The 23,908-nt window shown below is 50.9% G+C and overlaps 1 protein-coding gene across 2 annotated transcripts in view; it reads right to left on the minus strand.

Moving 5' to 3' along the window:
* Window positions 1-3,645, minus strand: part of LOC134608378 (gastrula zinc finger protein XlCGF17.1-like) — a 125,884-nt gene extending 122,239 nt beyond the window's left edge. For both annotated transcript variants that reach the window (XM_063451145.1, XM_063451141.1), the window contains exon 1: window positions 3,555-3,645. The gene's annotated coding sequence lies outside the window, so the exon portion shown is untranslated. The remainder of the gene's footprint in view (window positions 1-3,554) is intronic.
* Window positions 3,646-23,908: the final 20,263 nt, after the last annotated feature.

Consider the following 23,908-nt stretch of genomic DNA (forward strand, 5'->3'; position numbering starts at 1 on the left):
ATGTCTAATAGTTTTATTTCTAATTGAAATCTTTTGTTTCCATTATTCTCTATGGGCATTCCTTGTATGTCCATTATTCTCTATGGGCATTCCACTGCCTTGTTAAAGTCTATGGGCATTCCAATCTGTCATTCCTTTTAGTATGTCCCCATAAAAGTGTGGTTCCCTCCAGGTATAGTGAACACAGGAAACATGCCAACACCATGTTACTGTAATTATCTAATTAGTGCTAGCATTGCATTAATGATCCAGTGTCGTCCATGCTGCCCCCTCTCTCCACATGTTGACCCCCCTCCTTCTCCATGCTGTCCCTGCCCCCCTTTACTTCTCTCTCTCTATGCTGTCCCCCTCCCTCTCTCTCTCCATGCTGCCCCCTCTCTCTCTCTCCATGCTGTCCCCCTCTCTCTCTCTCCATGCTGTCCCCCTCTCTCTCTCTCCATGCTGTCTTTCTCTCTCTCCATGCTGTCTTTCTCTCTCTCCATGCTGTCTTTCTCTCTCTCCATGCTGTCTTTCTCTCTCTCCATGCTGTCTTTCTCTCTCTCCATGCTGTCCCTCTCTCTCCATGCTGTCCCTCTCTCTCCATGCTGTCCCTCTCTCTCCATGCTGTCCCTCTCTCTCCATGCTGTCCCTCTCTCTCCATGCTGTCCCTCTCTCTCCATGCTGTCCCTCTCTCTCCATGCTGTCCCTCTCTCTCCATGCTGTCCCTCTCTCTCCATGCTGTCCCCCCTCTCTCTCCCCATGTTGCCCCCTCTCCCCCTCTCTCTCCATGCTGTCCCCCTCTCTCTCTCCATGCTGTCCCTCTCTCTCTCTCTCCATGCTGTCCCCCCTCTCTCTCCATGCTGTCCCCCCCTCTCTCTCCATGCTGTCCCCCCCCCTCTCTCCATGCTGTCCCCCCCTCTCTCTCCATGCTGTCCCCCCCCTCTCTCCATGCTGTCCCCCCCTCTCTCTCCATGCTGTCCCCCCCTCTCTCTCCATGCTGTCCCCCCCTCTCTCTCCATGCTGTCCCCCCCTCTCTCCATGCTGTCCCCCTCTCTCTCCATGCTGTCCCCCTCTCTCTCCATGCTGTCCCCCCCCTCTCTCTCCCCATGCTGTCCCCCCCCTCTCTCTCCCCATGCTGTCCCCCCCCTCTCTCTCCCCATGCTGTCCCCCCCCTCTCTCTCTCCCCATGCTGTCCCCCCCTCGCTCTCTCCCCATGCTGTCCCCCCCCTCTCTCTCCCCATGCTGCCCCCTCCCTCTCCCTCTCTCCATGCTGTCCCCCCTCTCTCTCCATGCTGTCCCTCTCCCTCTCTCTCCATGCTGTCCCCCCTCTCTCTCCATGCTGTCCCCCCTCTCTCTCCATGCTGTCCCCCTCTCTCTCCATGCTGTCCCCCCTCTCTCTCCATGCTGTCCCCCCTCTCTCTCCATGCTGTCCCCCCTCTCTCTCCATGCTGTCCCCCCTCTCTCTCCATGCTGTCCCCCCTCTCTCTCCATGCTGTCCCCCCTCTCTCTCCATGCTGTCCCCCCTCTCTCTCCATGCTGTCCCCCCTCTCTCTCCATGCTGTCCCCCCTCTCTCTCCATTCTGTCCCCCTCTCTCTCCATGCTGTCCCCCTCTCTCTCCATGCTGTCCCCCTCTCTCTCCATGCTGTCCCCCTCTCTCTCCATGCTGTCTCCCCTCTCCTCCTGCTGTCCCTCTCCATGCTGTCCTCCCCCTCTCCTCCCTCTCCATGCTGTCCCCCCTCTCTCTCCATGCTGTCCCCCCTCTCTCTCCATGCTGTCCCCCTCTCTCCCTCTCCATGCTGCCCCCTCTCTCCCTCTCCATGCTGCCCCCCCTCTCCCTCTCCATGCTGTCCCCTCTCTCCCTCTCCATGCTGCCCCCTCTCTCCCTCTCCATGCTGCCCCCTCTCTCCCTCTCCATGCTGCCCCCTCTCTCCCTCTCCATGCTGCCCCCTCTCTCCCTCTCCATGCTGCCCCCTCTCTCCCTCTCCATGCTGCCTCCCTCTCTCCCTCTCCATGCTGCCCCCTCTCTCCCTCTCCATGCTGCCCCCTCTCTCCTCTCCATGCTGCCCCCTCTCTCCCTCTCCATGCTGCCCCCTCTCTCCCTCTCCATGCTGCCCCCTCTCTCCCTCTCCATGCTGCCCCTCTCTCCCTCTCCATGCTGCCCCCTCTCTCCCTCTCCATGCTGCCCCCTCTCTCCCTCTCCATGCTGCCCCCTCTCTCCCTCTCCATGCTGCCCCCTCTCCCTCTCCATGCTGCCCCCTCTCTCCCTCTCCATGCTGCCCCCTCTCTCCCTCTCCATGCTGCCCCCTCTCTCCCTCTCCATGCTGCCCCCTCTCTCCCTCTCCATGCTGCCCCCTCTCTCCCTCTCCCATGCTGCCCCCTCTCTCCCTCTCCATGCTGCCCCCTCTCTCCCTCTCCATGCTGCCCCCTCTCCCTCTCCATGCTGCCCCCTCTCGCTCTCCATGCTGCCCCCTCTCGCTCTCCATGCTGCCCCCTCTCGCTCTCCATGCTGCCCCCTCTCGCTCTCCATGCTGCCCCCTCTCTCGCTCTCCATGCTGCCCCCTCTCTCCCTCTCCATGCTGCCCCCTCTCTCCCTCTCCATGCTGCCCCCTCTCTCCCTCTCCATGCTGCCCCCTCTCTCCCTCTCCATGCTGCCCCCTCTCTCCCTCTCCATGCTGCCCCCTCTCTCCCTCTCCATGCTGCCCCTCTCTCCCTCTCCATGCTGCCCCCTCTCTCCCTCTCCATGCTGCCCCCTCTCTCCCTCTCCATGCTGCCCCCTCTCTCGCTCTCCATGCTGCCCCCTCTCTCCCTCTCCATGCTGCCCCCTCTCTCGCTCTCCATGCTGCCCCCTCTCTCGCTCTCCATGCTGCCCCCTCTCTCTCTCCATGCTGCCCCCTCTCTCTCTCCATGCTGCCCCCTCTCTCTCTCCATGCTGCCCCCTCTCTCTCTCCATGCTGCCCCCTCTCTCTCTCCATGCTGCCCCCTCTCTCTCTCCATGCTGCCCCCTCTCTCTCTCCATGCTGCCCCCTCTCTCGCTCTCCATGCTGCCCCCTCTCTCGCTCTCCATGCTGCCCCCTCTCTCGCTCTCCATGCTGCCCCCTCTCTCGCTCTCCATGCTGTCCCCTCTCTCGCTCTCCATGCTGTCCCCTCTCTCGCTCTCCATGCTGCCCCTCTCCCGCTCTCCATGCTGCCCCCTCTCCTTCTCTCTCCATGCTGCCCCCTCTCCTTCTCTCTCCATGCTGCCCCCCCTCTCTCTCCATGCTGCCCCCTCTCTCTCTCCATGCTGCCCCCTCTCTCTCTCCATGCTGCCCCCTCTCTCTCTCCATGCTGTCCCCTCTCTCTCTCCATGCTGCCCCCTCTCTCTCTCTCTCTCTCTCTCTCCATGCTGTCCTCTCTCTCTCTCTCTCCATGCTGTCCCCTCTCCTTCTCCCCCTCTCTCCCTTGTTAATTTACTAGTCTGATTAATGGCAGCATTGTATTAATGATACAGTATCCTCCATGCTGCTCAGTAATAACTGAATGGCAATATTATCAGGTCACATGATGCTCCAAGGGGGTCACTGAGGACAATACTAACCTCCTGATCTGGAACCAGGAATAATCCCAATAAACACCATGAACCCCGAGCCTCACACTCTGCTCCCACCGGCTCAGCACGGCGCAGCTAAATGACGTAATTGGTGGCAATGCCGAATAGAGTGAGAAGGGAGCGGAGCCTGGTAAGCAGCCTATGAAGGAAAGATTCATCTGGGAAAGGAAATGACATCACGGAGAGTGAACCACCCGGCGCCATGTTGGATGAGGGCAAAGCTCCTTTTGCTCACTAGGAGTAGTATGGGCAATATGCAATGTGTTAGTGCATTGATTTCACTAGAGATGGCAAGCAGCAGTGCTGCTATAGGAAGGACCGAGTGCTGGGAGTGAGAGGTCTGTAAACCCCCAAGGAATATGACCACCTGGACCACCAGGATCCCTGATAGACCCCCAAGGAATAGGACTACTCCCCCTCCCCCCACACAGGCTGGACCACCAGGGATCTTGGAAATGCACTAAAAAGGCTAAAAATAAAGGAGGGGGGGCAGCAGGCAGACACACTACATCCTCACACATTAACCCAGCCAACACACACTCTCATAACAACTAGCCACCAGACACTATCGGGGGACAGCGGGTGAGACGCTAAACCCAACATTTTTGCAAATAAAATCCAAATGGTAAAACTGAGCTAGAAATCGCCAGTTGTGATTAAAGCTGGAGAATTATTCCAAATTGAGGACGAATTATCGGGTCAGAGATGAAACAAGGACAGTCCTGACACAGGTCGTTGAAGAACAAAGGCTACTTATTGTTTTGCAGCTGCAAAGGTCTCAGTTAGACAATAGTCTTGGAATATATATAAAAAAAATACTAAATTATTATTATTATTTTATTATTTATATAGCGCCATCAGACTCCGTAGCGCTGTACATATGTGTATATCGCTTATTCTCTAAGTACACTACTTATGATGAAGTAGCTCTCACAAAATTCAGTCCTTGGTATCTATTAAGAAATGCACAGGTGGGGGGCGGAGCCTAACCTTCCATGGAGTAAGACGTGTGCTCTCCTAGCTCTCTTACCCCGGGCATACAATCCGCATCCATCAGCCTCCACAAAGGTGCATCTCACCCCCAAAACTTAACGCAGACCTACAGCAACCCCATCACCACACATTCAGATGGGGGGAACGAAAAAAAGAAAAGAATCCACACCGTCAGTGGCCACGATGTTCCGCGCCAAAGAAGACAAGCAGCCATCTTGGGCCCAGAGCCAGGCAGACACAGGCTCGGACTCTGAAGAGAGTGACAGGGAATCTACAGACACATCACCTCTTACTAAAGATGATCTCCGAAGAATGCTCAGAGAAACATCGGCCGACATCAAGGCCTACACAACGGCAGCACTCGAAAAACAAATATCAGGCCTCAAAGAAGACATAGAGGCGCTGACCTCTCGCACAGGCACCACTGAACGCCTCATAAAAGAAACCCAAATACAAACAACCACCCACGGCAGAGAACTGGAGAATCTGTCGGACAGGGTACGTTTTCTGGAGGATGGCCTAGAGGACTTAAATAATAGATCCCGCAGGCAAAACATACGCATACGGGGCCTACCGGAAACCGTCTTACCGGACGCCATACTGCCAACCATTACAGCAGTATTCCACTCCCTCCTGCCTGACACCCCAGAACACGACATATACATAGAAAGAGCACACCGAGCGCTGAGGCCGCCGACATTCAACCCCAATATCCCCAGGGATATCATCGTGAAACTCCTTCACTTCCCAATTAAAGAAAAGCTAATGAACGCAGCCAGAAACCGCCCGCCTCTATATCAAGGGCAACAGCTTCATTTCTATCAAGATCTGGCGCCTACGACACTGAGGAAACGCCGAGAACTAAAACCCCTCACCACCGCGCTAATTGAATCCGGGTGGCGCTATATGTGGGGGCACCCTTTCAAGCTGACAGCTAAAAAGGGAGACCAAACCTTCACCCTCCATCAAGTCACCGACATGCAGGATTTTGCAGCGCATCTGGGAATCCCCTTGCGGTATCCACCGGCCGACTCCAACCGGGCCACTCCAGGAGACAACAGCCGTAAAGAAGGACCCCGCTCCAACACAAGCCGCATGCAGACCAAGAGGAAAACACCATCGGTCCCCCAGGAGCAAACCCAGACAGACACTTGAACGGTACCATGAACAGCTGCCAGAACCACATCGGCGGACCCACAAAGAGCGGAAAGTTCCACTCCGTGAACGTGGTCCAAGGACACTGTTCCTCCGGTAGTATGCACTACGAACTGTTACACCCTAGTTAAGATTAACGTTTCTGTTTGATATGCAAGTTTATTACAATGTTATATTTATTTGCCAGGCCATGACACCCCAGAGCACTATAACTGCCCCTCATTAGGCCTAGACCTCGCAGGCCTCAGTCCCAAGCCTATAATAATGTCGCACGAGTGCGAGGGACAACATACATACCCCACACACCCCGGACCCCAACCGGGTCGGGGAGCCACATAATTGCCTCCCAACCACACAAAACGCCCACACCGGGGCACGACAGGCCACAAGGCAAAGTAGAAGGCCTTCTTGGCCTCCCCAAGACCCATCACCCTAGCTCAATATCTGCCCAACCCACTTAAGTGTATCTAGAGACGCGACACACCAGCGCGCAGTCTCTCTCCCCTCACCACATCACCAGCGAGATGCTGCCCTTTTTATGCCCCACTTGTGGATGTCCCCACTCCTCATCCTCCGACCCTACTCGGCAGGGGGGGGGTGGGGGGAGAGATGGGGAGAGGGTAGGGTTGGGAAACGCCACAAAGACCCAGAGGTCTCACAGTACCTCGTTCTCAAACCAGGCCGGACCGAATGAGCTAAAGAGCACCCAGGGGGGAAGGCAAGGTTCGATACCCGGAACCCACACTGAAAGGCAGACACGCAGGGGGCATATTTAATATGTACAACTTCGAAACTGGGCCAAAAGTAAGGCAGAACAACAACTAAGGCCTTACCGGTGACACCCTTACAGAAGGAAAGGGCGTAGCGCCCACAGATTTAACCGGGGGGAAAGCAAGAAAAAACTAGCGGTAACATTTTAGTAACAAACCCCAGGGGAGGAACACTATTTCACAAAAAGAGGTTTGATTAATGCAGAATGTGTCCCACCCCAAGGTACTACTTATATGCTTATTTCTATTTTTTACCAGAACCGCACACCTTTCCCCTCTTCTTTGTATTATATCGTTAGGGGTGTTTTGAACCGTCATTTACTTTGAAGTGCAGTTGTGTGACAAACTATAGCGCCTCACTGATATCCAAACTATACTTAGTCACCAATGTTACATAGCGTCTCTCTGCATGTGTATATGTATTTATCAGAATGTATCCCATTGCCTGACAGAAGAGGCTCCCTAACCTCACTAGAAACACCCCCGCACGACGACATCACGACAACGACCCCCCCTATGCCCCACAACCATACGACTTACCTTAGAGCAATATAAGGCGAAGAGGGAAGGGCGACAACCACCACCCCCTAGGGCTATGTGAGCCAATCACAACCTGAAACTCTAAAATTAACTCCCTCGAGAGACCCTGAGCACACGAGACCGCCCCATCAAGCTTTCGAGCCTCACAGAGAGCAGACACCCCCTGAGGTATACATGCAGCTCCTGCAGCCCAAAAGGTACCATAACCTATTAAAAGGCCCACCAGACCCCAGACACAACTCCCCTGACACTACACCTTACCCAATCAAGTACACGACCAGAGACAAACAACTAACACCGACTGCAGTGCCTTCGCACGCGCCTTTGTCTTTCAGCAAAAACTATCCTCGATACCTGGAACATGACGGACAGACAGAACGCCTAACCTGGACAGACACAAGCGACTGCCCACCAACGAGAAACCAGACACCAACCTTGAACCCACCGATTTCAATACGCGAACAGGTTAGCAGAAAAACACACACACCACAGGCACAACAATGACACATGACCGACACCGACACCTGCATCACCCACCAAAGAAATCACGACAAGCACATACGACCTAGGAACCACTCACACACATAACCAAGACAAGAACCACGCAGACCATGGCGATTAACAACGCCCTCATGACCTCACATCACGAAACTGGCTCTCATACATCACCACCCTCCAACACAATAACCTGAAAACAGACCCACTAACACACTCTCACTCGCACGACACGAGTCAAACCAACCAGCACAATTGAAACTCTTACTCAAACCACCCTACCCGAGATGCACCCTCGGAACTAGAACAGAAAACCCGGGGACAGAGAGGGAGAGGCGAAGCACCGACCCACCTCCACCCTCAAAACCCCAACCAAACGTATAACTCCTAGCTCACCTGACCACAAAGCATAAACAAGAACACCAAAACCTCACATTGCTTACAAACTATAAACATCCAAATAAGCAAACCCAGCCGCCCAAAAGACGCCTGGCAACCAACCAGTAAGACCAGGACCCAACCCACTCCCCTACCCACTACCCAGATCCACCTGGGACATCCCACAAACCCCCCCCTGCACCGCCACCCGACCCATTACCCCGAATCCCCACCCCTCCCCGCTAACCAACAACCCCGCTCTCCCCCCCTAACACGCACTACATAAACGAAACACCACACACAAGACACAACACAGCCACACCCAGCATGCCGGCCACTCTGACCTGCCTATCGATAAATTGTAAAGGACTAAACAATCCAACCAAACGACACCAACTAATGAGATGGGCAAACAGATCTAAGGCGGACGTACTCCTCCTTCAAGAGACACACTACACTGAAGCTAAGCAATTCCCTCTCCTGAGCCGACACTACCGAATCAACCATTTCGCCAGCTCCTCTCACGGCAAGCACAACGGAGTAGCCATCATTATCCGAAAATCGTGCCCACTCGTCATCCAGCGCACAATAGCAGACCCACAAGGCCGATACCTCACAGTCACGGGCAAAATAGGCACACACTCATACGCCTTCACTTCCTTGTATGCCCCAAACACACCCTCCAGCACTTTCTGGCACACGCTACAAGCACACCTAGCTCTGTTTCCCTCCCACCACTCCATACTTGGCGGAGATTTCAATGCATCCCCTTCACCCTCAGTCGACAGACTCCGCACCCGCACGCACACTCAACATGGACCGCCGACGGCCAAAACAGACAAACTGCTCTCCTCATTCATCTCGCGCACCCACCTCCTAGACGCATGGAGATCTCAACACCCAACATCTTTAGATTACACCTTCTTCTCGCACCCACACCACTCATACTCCCGCATCGACCTTTTTCTCATCTCCCCAGCACTGGCACCAATGGTTCACTCCACATCCATAGGCCCCATTACGTGGTCCGACCACGCAGAAATAACACTCACAATTAACCTACCTTGCACAGTCCGACCATGGTCTTGGAGACTGAACCCCCACTTGCTTCATAACCCACAAATCAGACAAGAAGTAGACAGGGCCCTCACAGAATACTTCCAACTGAACAAATCCGCGGACACCTCAGAAGGGACCCTATGGGCTGCCCACAAGGCAGTGATCAGGGGAGTCCTAATAAACCAAGCAACAATACATAAAAAACAAAAGGTAGCACACCTAGAAAAAACACTCACAACTCTCCGAACCCTTGAAGCAAAGCACAAAGCAGACCCAACACAAGAGCTAACCGAACAGATTAAAAAATGCCAAACTGACATAAAAACATATATGGCAAAAGACTCAACAAAAGCCTTACTATGGACAAAGCAACTCTTTTATGACAAAGCCAACAAAGCCGATACATTACTCGCACGAAAACTCAAACAAAGAACCGAAAACAAACAGATACACAAAATACGCACCCCTGATGGAGCAATCACAGAAGCCCCAGAAGAAATTGCTAGCGTCTTCCTAAAATACTATGAGGCTTTGTACGATCACACACCAGGAGCACGCCATAACCCAACACCTATTAAAACACTAACAGAAACATATCTCAACCAAGTAGCGTTACCCTCCCTCAATGGAGAAGCAGCACAAACACTGGCCAACCCCATAACAACAATAGAACTCGCAGGGGCGATAAAAGCCCTGAAACCCAACAAAAGCCCAGGCCCGGACAGGTTCACAGGGCTCTATTACAAAACATACGCCCCCACCCTGATCCCACACCTTTGCAACCTATACAACACCATCTTACAAGGCGACCCACTACCAAAAGACATGCTACAAGCCAACGTATGCCTCCTTCCAAAACCCAACAAATCACACTTAGAACCAGGACACTACCGACCGATCTCCCTCCTCAACGTAGACTTAAAACTGTTCACCAAAATCCTTGCCGACCGCCTAAACCCCCTCATACCCAAATTGATACACCCAGACCAAGTAGGCTTTATACCGACGCGACAGGCCAGCGACAACACAAGACGGACATACGACCTCATATGGACGGCACAAACAAGACACACACCGACCCTTTTCCTATCTCTAGACGCAGAAAAGGCCTTTGACAGACTATTATGGCCCTTCCTATTCGCCACTCTAACCAAATTTGGATTCCCCCCAACATTCATTACCGCCCTACAGGTACTATACGCCACCCCACAAGCCCACCTCCTATTACCCCAAACAAATCCCCCCTCCTTCACGATACACAATGGCACATGCCAGGGATGCCCGCTGTCCCCTCTCCTCTTTGCGCTCTCCTTGGAGCCGCTCCTGCAAACACTCAGAACAAACGAAAACATACAAGGCCTAAAAATCCGCGGAGAAGAATACAAAACTGCAGCATATGCAGATGATCTACTCATCACAATAACAGAACCAATAACTTCCCTCCCACCACTCCTTCAAGCCCTGGAAACCTACGCCAACATATCCGGATATAAACTGAACATCGACAAGACTGAAGTCCTAGCCATACACATAGACGCCCCCACAAAAACGGCTATACACCAAATCTACCCCTTTGACCTCGCACCCACACATATCAAGTACTTAGGTATAGCCATCCCAGCAGACCTCTCTCGCAGCTATGACCTAAACTACACACCCACGATCCAAAAAATCAAACAAGATGTAGAGAAATGGCAAAACATGCCAATATCATGGCTGGGAAGACTGACATCGGTTAAGATGAATGTCTTACCCAGGCTCTTATACTTATTCCAAACTCTACCAATCCCAATTAAAAACACTGACATCAAGCAACTACAATCTACAATCGACAAATTCATATGGGCCAACAGACGCACCAGGATCAAAAGACAAACCCTATACGTTCCCAACAAAGCAGGGGGTTTAGGCCTCCCACACCTCACCCACTACTACCAGGCGGCTCAGCTAACACAAGCACAAAACTGGCACGCCCCTTGCGGAACCAAAAGATGGGTAGACCTAGAGCACGATATCTTTGGCAGGGACTTCCCATCATTATACATATGGCTCCCCAGAACAGCAAGACCTCCCCTACCCCGAACATCCCCCGCAATCATCAACACTATCAACATCTGGGACAAAGTAACCCAAAAAAGTGGCTTGACAACACAACCCTCACCCCTGACACCAATTCTCCGCAACACACACTTCCCACCCGGCATGACACCAAAAGACTTCGCCCGATTTGAAGAAAACGACCTCACACGACTACACCACTTCTATAGAAACCAACAACCAATACCATTCGCGGACCTCCCACAAACTACACCATACCGCACCTTCGACATGTTCCGCCACCTACAGCTTAGGAGCTTCCTCGAAACTCCGACAATAAAACAGGCCGGCACAAAAACTCTTACGCCCTTCGAAAAACAATGCATACAAACCCCTACACACAAAGGACAGATCTCAAAGCTATACACCCATTTAATTCAAAACGTTAAACACGGAGCACTTACATATGTGTCGGCTTGGGAGAGGGACATAGGTCCAGCCGAGGATCCAACAGACTGGACCGACATATGGGAAGCCACGGCATCCATATCCATATGTGTGAACCACAAGGAACAAGCATACAAGACACTACTGAGATGGTACGTCACCCCACTAAAACTCAAACAGATGGGCAGGTCGGACAATGACCTATGCTGGAAAGGCTGTGGACACAGAGGCACTTACATACACATGTGGTGGGAATGCACACACACAACACAACTATGGAACCAAATAGAAACCATGGTATCACAGATCCTCCACACTAACATACCACACGACCCATGGATATGGCTACTATCCAAACCCATGGCCAATACACCAAGATCCCAAAACAAATTGATTGCCAAAATTGCACTAGCAACCAGGAGAGCCATCGCTGAGAAATGGGGAAGCCCAGACACACCCACGCTAGACACAGTAAAAAGGAAAATTAAGGACACAATCAAAATGGACGAATTGTCCGCACTGGTTCACGACACGACCACACATTTCAATAAAATTTGGGACCCATGGTTCTATGAATACCCACCAACAGCCTAGACCACCAGTGAGCACCCACACGGGATCACATCCCAAGTACGCGTCAACCACACATATCCCACACCCATAACCCCCTCAGCCCCCCTCCCCCCGAGTCAGTAGACCGCTAGAACACCCCTACACAAACCACACTCTCCTACCACCCAAGCTACGATACACGCCGGCACCAATGGCGAACAAAAACAAAGGACACACATGACCAAACAATAGCAATACGCAGCAAACACACACTCACACTAACGATTAACAAAGCAATACAGCACCCACAACGCACACCACACCGCACCACAAATGACGCCGAAACGACCCACAAACCACACCCATACCGATGACATATAACGGACAATAACTCGCTTAGAACGGAAGAGCACAAGAAACAGAGACAGACACTACAAGCTGACAATTCAGGATATCTCCCACCCCGACCCCCTCTCATCCCAGAGGAGCCCGAAACCCAGCGGGACGACTTGACCACTGAAGTACGCAAACACAAAGGGTACAACAGAAAGATCACGAAAGCACAATGTGCAAAAAAGGTACCCCACAACTGCACACCTATGATAGGACAGGGCATCCTACCCCCAACCCTTTTAATCTTCTGTACCCTACCCAAACCACTAGACCAGGTTGTATCACGCAAGAATAGAATAATGATATGTATCACAACGCTGAGATCCATAATCACAAGAATATTGCAACTGTCGAAATATTCGAAATACTGAAATAACTTTATGTGCAAGCAATATATGTTCCTTTTTCATGTTTACCAAATGTTTACCCCCCGCTTATTTTCTGTACCCCTTACCCCTAAACAAAACAAAAAAATCTTTCAAAATAAAGAATTTATAAAAAAAAAAAAAAGAAATGCACAGGTGATACAATAAATACAAATCATATACATTATATAAGAGTCTAGTGATGAATCTTTAAAAATTATTTGTTCATATAATCCGAGCTTGCTCCATAGCATACATCCCGATCAGAGGCGGCCCTCTAATTAGGCGGTTTAGGCGGCCGCCTAAGGCCTCGCGCTGGCTGGGGCCTCGCGGCCGCCTAAACCGCCTGTTGGCAGAGTGTGTCAGGTCCTCGGTCACTGACCGAGGACCTGACACCAGGAGGGGGCCCGGCGGCTTGCCAGGTATGCCGCCGGGTGCGAGGCCCCTCCTGGGTGCCCGGCCACCGCAGACACCGGTCTGCAGCTCCGCAGTGTGCAGAGCTGCAGACCATGTGTCTCGCGAGAACCGGCCAATCAGAGCGTTGCCGCGGGTTACCACGGCAACGCTCTGACATTCGCGAGATTACATGGTCTGCAGCTCTGTGGAGCTGCAGACCGGAAGGCAGCAATGGCCACCAGACCACCAGGGAGCCCACACTGGACCACCAGGAAAGGTAGGCTCTCACCCCCCTCAGCCTTGCCCTCAGCCTCACCAACCACACCACCCTCAGCCTCACTACCCCTCAGCCTCACTACCCCCACCACCCTCAGCCTCACTACCCCCACCACCCTCAGCCTCACCAACCCCCACCAACCTCAGCCTCACCAACCCCCACCACCCTCAGCCTCTACTTACCCCACCACCCTCAGCCTCTACTTACCCCACCACCCTCAGCCTTTACTAACCCCACCACCCTCAGCCTCACTACCCCACCACCCTCAGCCTTACTAACCTCACCAGCCTCAGCCTCACTACCCCCACCACCCTCAGCCTCACCAACCCCACCACCCTCAGCCTCTACTTACCCCACCACCCTCAGCCTCTACTAACCCCACCACCCTCAGCCTCACTACCCCACCACCCTCAGCCTTACTAACCCCACCAGCCTCAGCCTCACTACCCCCACCACCCTCAGCCTCACTAACCCCACAACCCTCAGCCTCACTACCCCCACCACCCTCAGCCTCACTAACCCCACCACCCTCAGCCTCACTAACCCACCACCCTCAGCCTCACTAACCCACCACCCTCAGACTCACTACCCCCACCACCCTCAGCCTCACTATACCCCACCCTCAGCCTCATCCCCCCCACCACCCTCAGCCTCACTATCCCCCACTCCACCCTCAGCCTCACTATCCCCCACTACACCCTCAGCCTCACAACCCCCACACCACCCTCAGCCTCACTACCCCCACACCACCCTCAGCCTCGCTACCCCCCACACCACCCTAAGCATCACCACCCCCAACCACCCTCAGCCTCACTACCCCCCACACCACCCTCAGCCTCACCCCCCCACAACCCTCAGCCTCACCCCCCACCACCCTTAGCCTCACTACCCCCACACCACCCTCAGCATCACCACCCCCAACCACCCTCAGCATCACCACCCCCAACCACCCTCAGCATCACCACCCCCCCAACCACCATCAGCCTCACTACACCCCACACCACCCTCAGCCTCACTACACCCCACACCACCCTCAGCCTCACTACACACCACCCTCAGCCTCACCACCCCCCACACCATCCTCAGCCTCACTATCCCCCACACCACCCTCAGCCTCACTACACACCACCCTCAGCCTCACCACCCCCCACACCATCCTCAGCCTCACTACCCCCCACACCACCCTCAGCCTCACTACCCCCCACACCACCCTCAGCCTCACTACCCCCCACACCACCCTCAGCCTCACCACCCCCCACACCACCCTCAGCCTCACCACCCCCACACCACCCTCAGCCTCACCACCCCCCACACCACCCTCAGCCTCACTACCCCCCCACACCACCCTCAGCCTCACTACCCCCCCACACCACCCTCAGCGTCACTACCCCCCACACCACCCTCAGCCTCACTACCCCCCGCACCACCCTCAGCCTCACTACCCCCCGCACCACCCTCAGCCTCACTACCCCCCACACCACCCTCATCCTCACTACCCCCCACACCACCCTCAGCCTCACTGCCCCCCACACCACTCTCAGCATCAGCCCCCACCACCCCCACCACCCTCAGCACCACCACCCTCAGCCTCACCATCCCCCACCACCCTCAGCATCACCCCCACCACCCTCAGCATCACCCCCACCACCCTCAGCATCACCCCCACAACCCTCACCACCCTCAGCATCACCCCTCACCACCCTCAGCATCAACCCCCCTCACCATCAACCCCCCTCACCATCAACCCTCTCCCTTTTACATCACCCCCCTCCCTCTCACATCACCCCCCTCCCTCTCACATCAGCCCCCCTCCCTCTCACATCAGCCCCCCTCCCTCTCACATCAGCCCCCCTCCCTCTCACATCACCCCCCCCCCTCCCTCTCACATCACCCCCCCTCCCTCTCACATCACCCCCCCCCTCTCACATCACCCCCCCCCCTCTCACATCACCCCCCCCCCTCTCACATCACCCCCCTCCCTCTCACATCACCCCCCCTCCCTCTCACATCACATCACCCCCCCTCCCTCTCACATCACATCTCCCCCCTCCTTCTCACATCACCCCCCCTCCTTCTCACATCACCCCCCCTCCTTCTCACATCACCCCCCCCTCCTTCTCACATCACCCCCCCCTCCTTCTCACATCACCCCCCCACTCTCACATTACCATCACCCCTCTCACATTACAATCACCCCCCACACCATCACCCCCTCTCACCATCACCCGCCTCTCCTTCTCACCATCACCCTCCTATACACACACAACACACTTCAAGCAGCTACACCAAAAAACATAGGGTCTCAGACAAAAATGCAAACATGCTCACAGAGACATACATTCACACCCGTCAGACACACTCTCAGGCACATACACAGGTAAACCGTGCATCAATGTGTATATGTGACACTTTTTTTTGTTAGTGGGGCCTCATGTTTGAGTTTCGCCTAAGGCCTCATAAAGTCTAGAGCCGCCTCTGATCCCGATATATGTAAGAGATGAGAAAAAAAAAATATTGTAAAGTCTGTCCCACTTCAATCACAGTAGAGATTCAGTACTTTGAAATTTGCTTTATTCAAGACATTCCTCATAAAAGTATAAAAAGTTCCATAAAATAAAGACAGTCTATATATTGTATGCAATAGATGTCCAATACAATAGTATAAAGTGCAGACCCCGTGCTTAATCACTGGACACTGATGTGGAACCATGAGGTGAGTCAGGCATCAGGTTGGCCATTTTGGGCCTACCTAATTGTGAAAGTAGAAGCCGGATATTTCGGGTATGCTCTCCCTCTGAGCATTGTGATTTGGGAGTGTTTCCCCATTGTTTCCAATGTCCAGCTCTAAGCAAGGTCCCCGAACTTACTAAATGTAATTTATTTTGTGTTAGGGCAAGTAGATTGGGTTTCTATTTTTAAATTACAGTAGCGGCTAGTTCCTATCCAGTAGAAGGGCCCTGGTGACATCACCAGACCATGTGACTGCTTGGTCACATGGTACAGAGAGCTACAGGAAGCAGCAAAGCGGGAAATCCAAATGAATGCAATGGATTGAGCCTTGCTGATCTCCTGCTGCTGACGGAAACATTGATATTAACTTTACAAAACTTCTTATTTCACAAGACAGTCTGGAAGCTGGAGGTTTGCAATGTATGCACTGTATGGGAATTGTATGGGTAAAGCTAAACATTGCAGAGACTGAACATGGAGAATATTATGGAGAATGAACATGGAGAATATTATGGAGAATGAACATGGAGAATATTATGGAGAATGAAGAAAAAAGGGATCTTTAAGAGAAGTCACTTTTATTTCATTCTTATATAGTTTTATATAGGTTTTTTGCCAGATAATTATGCAGTTGTTTTAAAACCTGTATTTTAAATCTATTTTTGTCTTTAACCCCTTCAGGACAGGTGAAGGACGAGGTCCGTCATCCTGGGGATGCCCTTAACGACGGGTGACGGACCTCGTCCGTCACGCGGTAAAATTAACCCCGCGATCGCGCAGTGCCGGCGATCGCGGGGTTAACGCTGTTGCTGGGTCCCTGTGAGTCAGGGGCAGACCAGCAACAGCAAATTGCGATGTCCCAGCACATGTGATCGCTGTGACAGCCAGTCACAGCGGTCACAATGCTGCTGGGATATCTGATCCGCCTCCCTCCATCTCTTGTGGGTTTGTGAAGTGGAGAGAGACAGATCGTTGCAACATTGTGTCCCAGAAGAATACTGAATATCTATTAAAGGTTCCTAATCCCTTTCCTTTTAAAAAAAATATTAACCCTTTCCCTGCTGCTTGATCACTGCTAGCAGTGATCAATATACAGGTCACAGTACTTTACTGTGATCTATTTTTTTTTTTTTACACTTAAGGGTTAAATTCTATTTTTTTTTTTTGTAACCCTAAGGGGTTCAATTTTATTATTTTATTTTATTAATTTGTGATTTAGTTAGTTGGGTGGGTGGAATTTAGTGGTAATTGGGGAATTTAGTTAGGGGTTAAAAAAAAAAAATAGTTGTTTAGTTAAAGTTTTCTTAGCTGTGTTAACTGTATTAACAATGTTGCGAAAGTATAGCGCAGAGGAGGCTTATGCCCTGTTAGCCGCCGACTCAGAGGCGACCGACACTGCCTCAGAGAGTGACGCAGGGAGTGACGCAGGGGACAGGGACTATGTGCCAGATACTGCAGTAACATCAGAGGAAATTGCTGATTCCCCTAATGTTCAATATGGCGCAGATGACTGGGTACCCCCTAATCATTTTTCGCCAGACATCCCAGTGTTCACTGCCAATCCTGGCATACAGGCTGACCTGTCTGGCTATAATGCGCTGGATTGTATGGAGCTGTTTTTGGGGGATGACTTTTTTGGGGAGGTAGTTACCCAGACGAATCTGTATGCGGAGCAATATCTTGCACGCAACCAAGACTCCCGAATCGCCAGGACAGAGAGATGGTACCCAACCAGTGTGCCAGAAATTAAACAATTCTGGGCACTGACCATGTTAATGGGGATAGTTAAAAAGCCCACAATTAGAATGTATTGGACTAAAAATCCTATTTTTAATACCCCCATTTTTCCCCAGACAATGCATAAGGAGAGATATGAGGACATACTGCGTTTTATGCACTTTAATGACAATATGAAGTGCCCCCCAAAAGGTCATCCGCAGTATGACATTCTTTATAAAATACGCCCTCTAATTTCCCACTTAAATGAAACATTTGCCACTATTTACACCCCCAAAAAACAAATTTCAATTGATGAGTCCCTCATGAAATATAAGGGAAGACTGGGATTTAGACAATATATCCCATCCAAAAGATCCCGGTATGGGATCAAATTTTATAAATTATGTGAAAGTGGCAGTGGCTATGTATACACCTTCCGTGTATACGAAGGAAGGGATAGCCACCTTGATCCCCCAGGTTGCCCAGATATAATAGGGACAAGTGGGAAATTGTCTGGGACTTAATAATGCCATTACTCAACAAAGGTTATCACTTATACATCGATAACTTTTACAACAGCATCCCACTCTTACAAATGCTGTACTGTTTTGAGACCGTGGCCTGTGGCACTATCAGGAAGAGTCGCACAGGTTTCCCAAAGGCTCTAGCAGAAAAAAAATTTAAAAAGGGGGAAACAGCAGCTCTCTGCCAGAATGAACTGCTGGCACTCAAGAACCGCAATAAAAAGGAGGTTTTCATCCTAACTACCATCCATGGGGAAAACACTCGTAGGGTCGCAGTTCGTGGCAGAGAGGAATATAAACGGGTGCCAGTCTGCATACAGCAATATAATCGGCATATGGGGGGAGTTGATCTGTCCGATCAACTAATGCAGCCGTATCTAATCATGCGCAAAACCAGGGCATGGTATAAAAAAGTGGGCATATATATAATGCAGACGGCAGTCCACAATGCCTTTATTATTTTTAAAAAGGCAAATGCTGAGCTGAAATGCACATTCCTTTCATTTCAATTTCAGCTCATTTCTGGGTTACTTGAGTGCCACAGAGGGGGGCCATCAGTGGAGCCTAGCAGAAGATTCCATCAACCCCCAGAAAGAAACCCCCCCCCGAAAAGATGCAGGGTGTGTTACAAGATGGGCGTAAGAGTTGAGACCAGCTATTACTGCCCTGATTGCCCCTCTCAGCCTGGCCACTGTGTTAAAGTTTTCCACACCCAGGCCGAATAAGCAGACCAGTTTTGGGGTGTGATTTTAGTCTGTCTGGTTACCAAATCTTGGCTTTGTCTCCCGTTTATCCGGTCTTCTCTGATCCTTGACCTCGGCTTGTCCTATAGTTGTTCCGTTTCTCTTTACCCCTTTGACCTCGGCATGTAACTTGACTATTCTCTGCTTGTATAGCCCGGCCATTCTAAGGACCGGTATTACAAGTGTCTGTCTCTGTGTTCTCTCTCTTTGTAGTCTGTCTGTGTTTTGGAATCTGTGACAGCGTTGCCTGTGACACAGATTACTGGGTACTACCCCCAGATAGGTTTAAGCCAACTATTCCCCCTTTTCACAGCAAATAGTATGCACTTGTTCATAATTTGAATTGATGAGCTGCTTATACGTAAAAATATATGTGGTCTTTGAGAGGTAATTTGCAGTCCTGGGCTGCTAAAATAACACTTTGGCCCAGCATCCACTTTTGAAAAATATGAAAGTGGTGTGTGTCCAAGGTGCCCCTTCTACATCCACATAACCCTGAAAAAGGTACACATGGGGGTATTGTTGCACTAAGAGGACATAGCTGAGCAACATATTAGGTGTTCTACTGCCATAGCACACATAAGGATTGCAAAATATACAGTAACATCTCCAATCGTGTGTCAAAAAGGTAGAAAAAAAAGCTAATTGTAACTAGACTTGGTACAAACTAAGAAAAAAATGATCCTACGCTAAGGTTTAAAAATATGCCTTTTTAAATGCCCTGGGGTGCTAAGATGCTTGGAAATTGCACATGGGCCGAGCATCAAAATTCAAAGTTCGGTAAAAACTGATATGGCTTGGTCTCCAATGTGCCCCTTCAACATCCACATATCCCCGAAAAGGGTACACATGGGGGTATTGCTGCACTAAGAGGACATAGCTGAGCATCATATTAGGTGTTCTACTGCCATAGCACACATAAGGATTACAAAATATACAGTAACATCTCCAAGTGTGTGTCAAAAAGGCAGAAAAAATGCGAATTGTAACTAGACTTGGTACAAACTAACAAAAAAATGATCCAATGCTAAGGTTTAAAATATGCCTTTTAAAATGCCCTGGGGTGTCTACTTTAAGAAATGGTAGGCCTTTGTGGGGTAATTTGAACTTAAAACCTGCTAAGATGCTTGGAATTTGCACATGGGCCGAGTGTCAAAATTCAAAGTTCGGTAAAAATGATATGGCTTGGTCTCCAATGTGCCCCTTCAACATCCACATATCCCCGAAAAGGGTACACATGGGGGTATTGCTGCACTAAGAGGACATAGCTGAGCAACATATTAGGTGTTCTACTGCCATAGCACACATAAGGATTACAAAATATACAGTAACATCTCCAAGTGTGTGTCAAAAAGGCATACAATGCCTACAATGGGGGTGTCATTTTACTCAGAAGACTTAGCTGAGCATAATTTGGGGGGTTTGAACTTAGTGGCACATGTGAAATATACAAAATGCCTAGCAAAAATGCAATCAATATGTAAAAAACGCACAAAATTATTTTTTACCACATAATTTGGCATATATTGGTGAAGAAATGGGGGCATGTTAAGGCACAATATGCACCTTATGAGATACCCTGGAGTGTCTACTTTTACAAATGGTAGGCCTTTGTGGTTTTTTTTTTAACAGTCAAACTGTTATAATACCCCAAATGGACGCATAGGCTCATTAAATCCGTCTCTCAAAATTCTACTGTGAATACTGAAAAGGACAGGTCACCTAAATGGCACTGTAACTTCACGAAATAGTGCCAAAGACATACAATGGGGGTGTCATTTTACTCAGCAGATGTAACTGAACACAAGATAAAACTTTGTACAGGAATAGCACATACCAACTTTACAAAATAAACATGAGAAGTTCTTTGTGTGCCAAAAACAAAAAAAACAACACAATTTTACTCCAAAATTTAGCAGAGGTTGGCGGTGAAATGGCTATGTAAAAAGTGTCAAAACCACCTTAGGTAAATAGCCTGTGATGTCTACTTTATATAAATATATACTTTTGTGTGGCAATTTTGTTTTTTTTTATGGCTATTAGGCTTACAAGACAAACATACCAAATTCTAAAATCGCTCCACATTAAAAGTTTATTTTACTCCTTGTGCTTTGTGACCTGTAACTACCAAAAACAACTTAAAATCCCAGACACATTATATATTCTGTAAATCAGAACAAATAAATGAATTTATTTTTAATTACTTTCCTTAACCTGCACTAATTATGCACACATTATGATTGCAAAAACTGTAAAAAAAAACATTTTTCATTTTTTTTTGCATTTTTCTGTATTTTTTTTATAATAAGTAAGCATTTATATATATATATATATATATATATATATATATATATATATATATATATATATATATATATGTTATATCAAATTAAAGCCCTTTCTGTCCTTTAAAAAACAGTATATAATATGTGTCGGTGCAATAAATGAGAGAGATGCAAATTGCAGTTGAACGCAAACAGCAAGAAAATGCAAAAATTGCTTGTGTCATTAAGCGTAAGTCAAGCTTCTGAAGCTGTGTCCTTAAGGGGTTAATTGTAGATATTAATCACTGTCCAACTATGTTTTACAGAATTCATTGATTATAATGTGACTTTTATATTTTTGTCTTTCTTTCTCTCTCCCAACTCTCTCTGATAGCATGATATATTAACCCCTTTTATCCCCACTGACAGTGTGTCTCTTTCCCCCATCCCCTCGGTGTGAGTGTCTCTTTCTCCCATCACCTCGGTGTGAGTGTCTCTTTCTCCCATCCCCTCGGTGTGAGTGTCTCTTTCTCCCATCCCCTCGGTGTGAGTGTCTCTTTCTCCCACCCCCTCGGTGTGAGTGGGTCTCTCTCTCTCCCATCCCCTTGGTGTGAGTGGGTCTCTCTCTCCCATCCCCTCGGTGTGAGTGGGTCTCTCTCGCTCTCCCATCCCCTCGGTGTGAGTGGGTCTCTCTCTCTCTCTCCCATCCCCTCGGTGTGAGTGGGTCTCTCTCTCTCCCATCCCCTCGGTGTGAGTGGGTCTCTCTCTCTTTCTCCCATCCCCTCGGTGTGAGTGGGTCTCTCTCTCTCAATCCCCTCGGTGTGAGTGGGTCTCTCTCTCTCAATCCCCTCGGTGTGAGTGGGTCTCTCTCTCTCTATCCACTCGGTGTGAGTGGGTCTCTCTCTCCCATCCCCTCGGTGTGAGTGGGTCTCTCTCTCTCTCCCATCCCCTCTGTGTGAGTGGGGCTCTCTCTCTCTCCCATCCCCTCTGTGTGAGTGAGTCTCTCTCTCCCACCCCCACTCGGTGTGAGTGGGTCTCTCTCTCTCATCCCATCCCCTCGGTGTGAGTGGGGGTCTCTCTCTCTCTCTCATCCCATCCCCTCGGTGTGAGTGGGTCTCTCTGTCTCTCATCCCATCCCCTCGGTGTGAGTGGGTCTCTCTCTCTCTCCCATCCCCTCAGTGTGAGTGGGTCTCTCTCTCCCATCCCCTCGGTGTGAGTGGGTCTCTCTCTCTCTCCTATCCACTTGTTGTGAGTGGGTCTCTCTCTCTTTCTCCCATCCCCTCGGTGTGAGTGGGTCTCTCTCTCTCTCTCAATCCCCTCGGTGTGAGTGGGTCTCTCTCTCTCTCTCTCTCTATCCCCTCGGTGTGAGTGGGTCTCTCTCTCTCTCTCTCTCAATCCACTCGGTGTGAGTGGGTCTCTCTCTCCCATCCTCTCGGTGTGAGTGGGTCTCTCTCTCTATCTCTCTCCCATCCCCTCGGTGTGAGTGGGTCTCTCTCTCTCTCCCATCCCCTCGGTGTGAGTGGGTCTCTCTCTTTCTCCCATCCCCTCAGTGTGAGTGGGTCCCATTCTCTCTCCCATCCCCTCGGTGTGAGTGGGTCCCACTCTCTCTCCCATCCTCTCAGTGTGAGTGGGTCTCTCTCTCCCATCCCCTCGGTGTGAGTGGGTCTCTCTCTCTCTCCCTTCCCCTCTGTGTGAGTGGGTCTCTCTCTCCCATCCCCTCGGTGTGAGTGGGTCTCTCTCTCTCATCCCATCCCCTCGGTGTGAGTGGGTCTCTCTGTCTCTCATCCCATCCCCTCAGTGTGAGTGGGTCTCTCTCTCTCTCCCATCCCCTCGGTGTGAGTGGGTCTCTCTCTCCCATCCCCTCGGTGTGAGTGGGTCTCTCTCTCCCATCCCCTCGGTGTGAGTGGGTCTCTCTCCTATCCCCTTGGTGTGAGTGGGTCTCTCTCCTATCCCCTTGGTGTGAGTGGGTCTCTCTCTCTTTCTCCCATCCCCTCGGTGTGAGTGGGTCTCTCTCTCTCTCTCAATCCCCTCGGTGTGAGTGGGTCTCTCTCTCTCTCTCTCTCTATCCCCTCGGTGTGAGTGGGTCTCTCTCAATCCACTCGGTGTGAGTGGGTCTCTCTCTCCCATCCTCTCGGTGTGAGTGGGTCTCTCTCTCCCATCCTCTCGGTGTGAGTGGGTCTCTCTCTCCCATCCTCTCGGTGTGAGTGGGTCTCTCTCTCTCTCCCATCCCCTCGGTGTGAGTGGGTCTCTCTCTCTCCCATCCCCTCGGTGTGAGTGGGTCTCTCTCTCTCTCCCATCCCCTCGGTGTGAGTGGGTCCCTCTCTCTCTCCCATCCCCTCGGTGTGAGTGGGTCCCTCTCTCTCTCCCATCCCCTCGGTGTGAGTGGGTCCCTCTCTCTCTCCCATCCTCTCAGTGTGAGTGGGTCTCTCTCTCCCATCCCCTCGGTGTGAGTGGGTCTCTCTCTCTCTCTCTCCCATCCCCTCTGTGTGAGTGGGTCTCTCTCTC

The sequence above is a fragment of the Pelobates fuscus genome, chromosome 4 (genome assembly GCF_036172605.1).
Source record: "Pelobates fuscus isolate aPelFus1 chromosome 4, aPelFus1.pri, whole genome shotgun sequence".
NCBI lineage: Eukaryota > Metazoa > Chordata > Amphibia > Anura > Pelobatidae > Pelobates > Pelobates fuscus.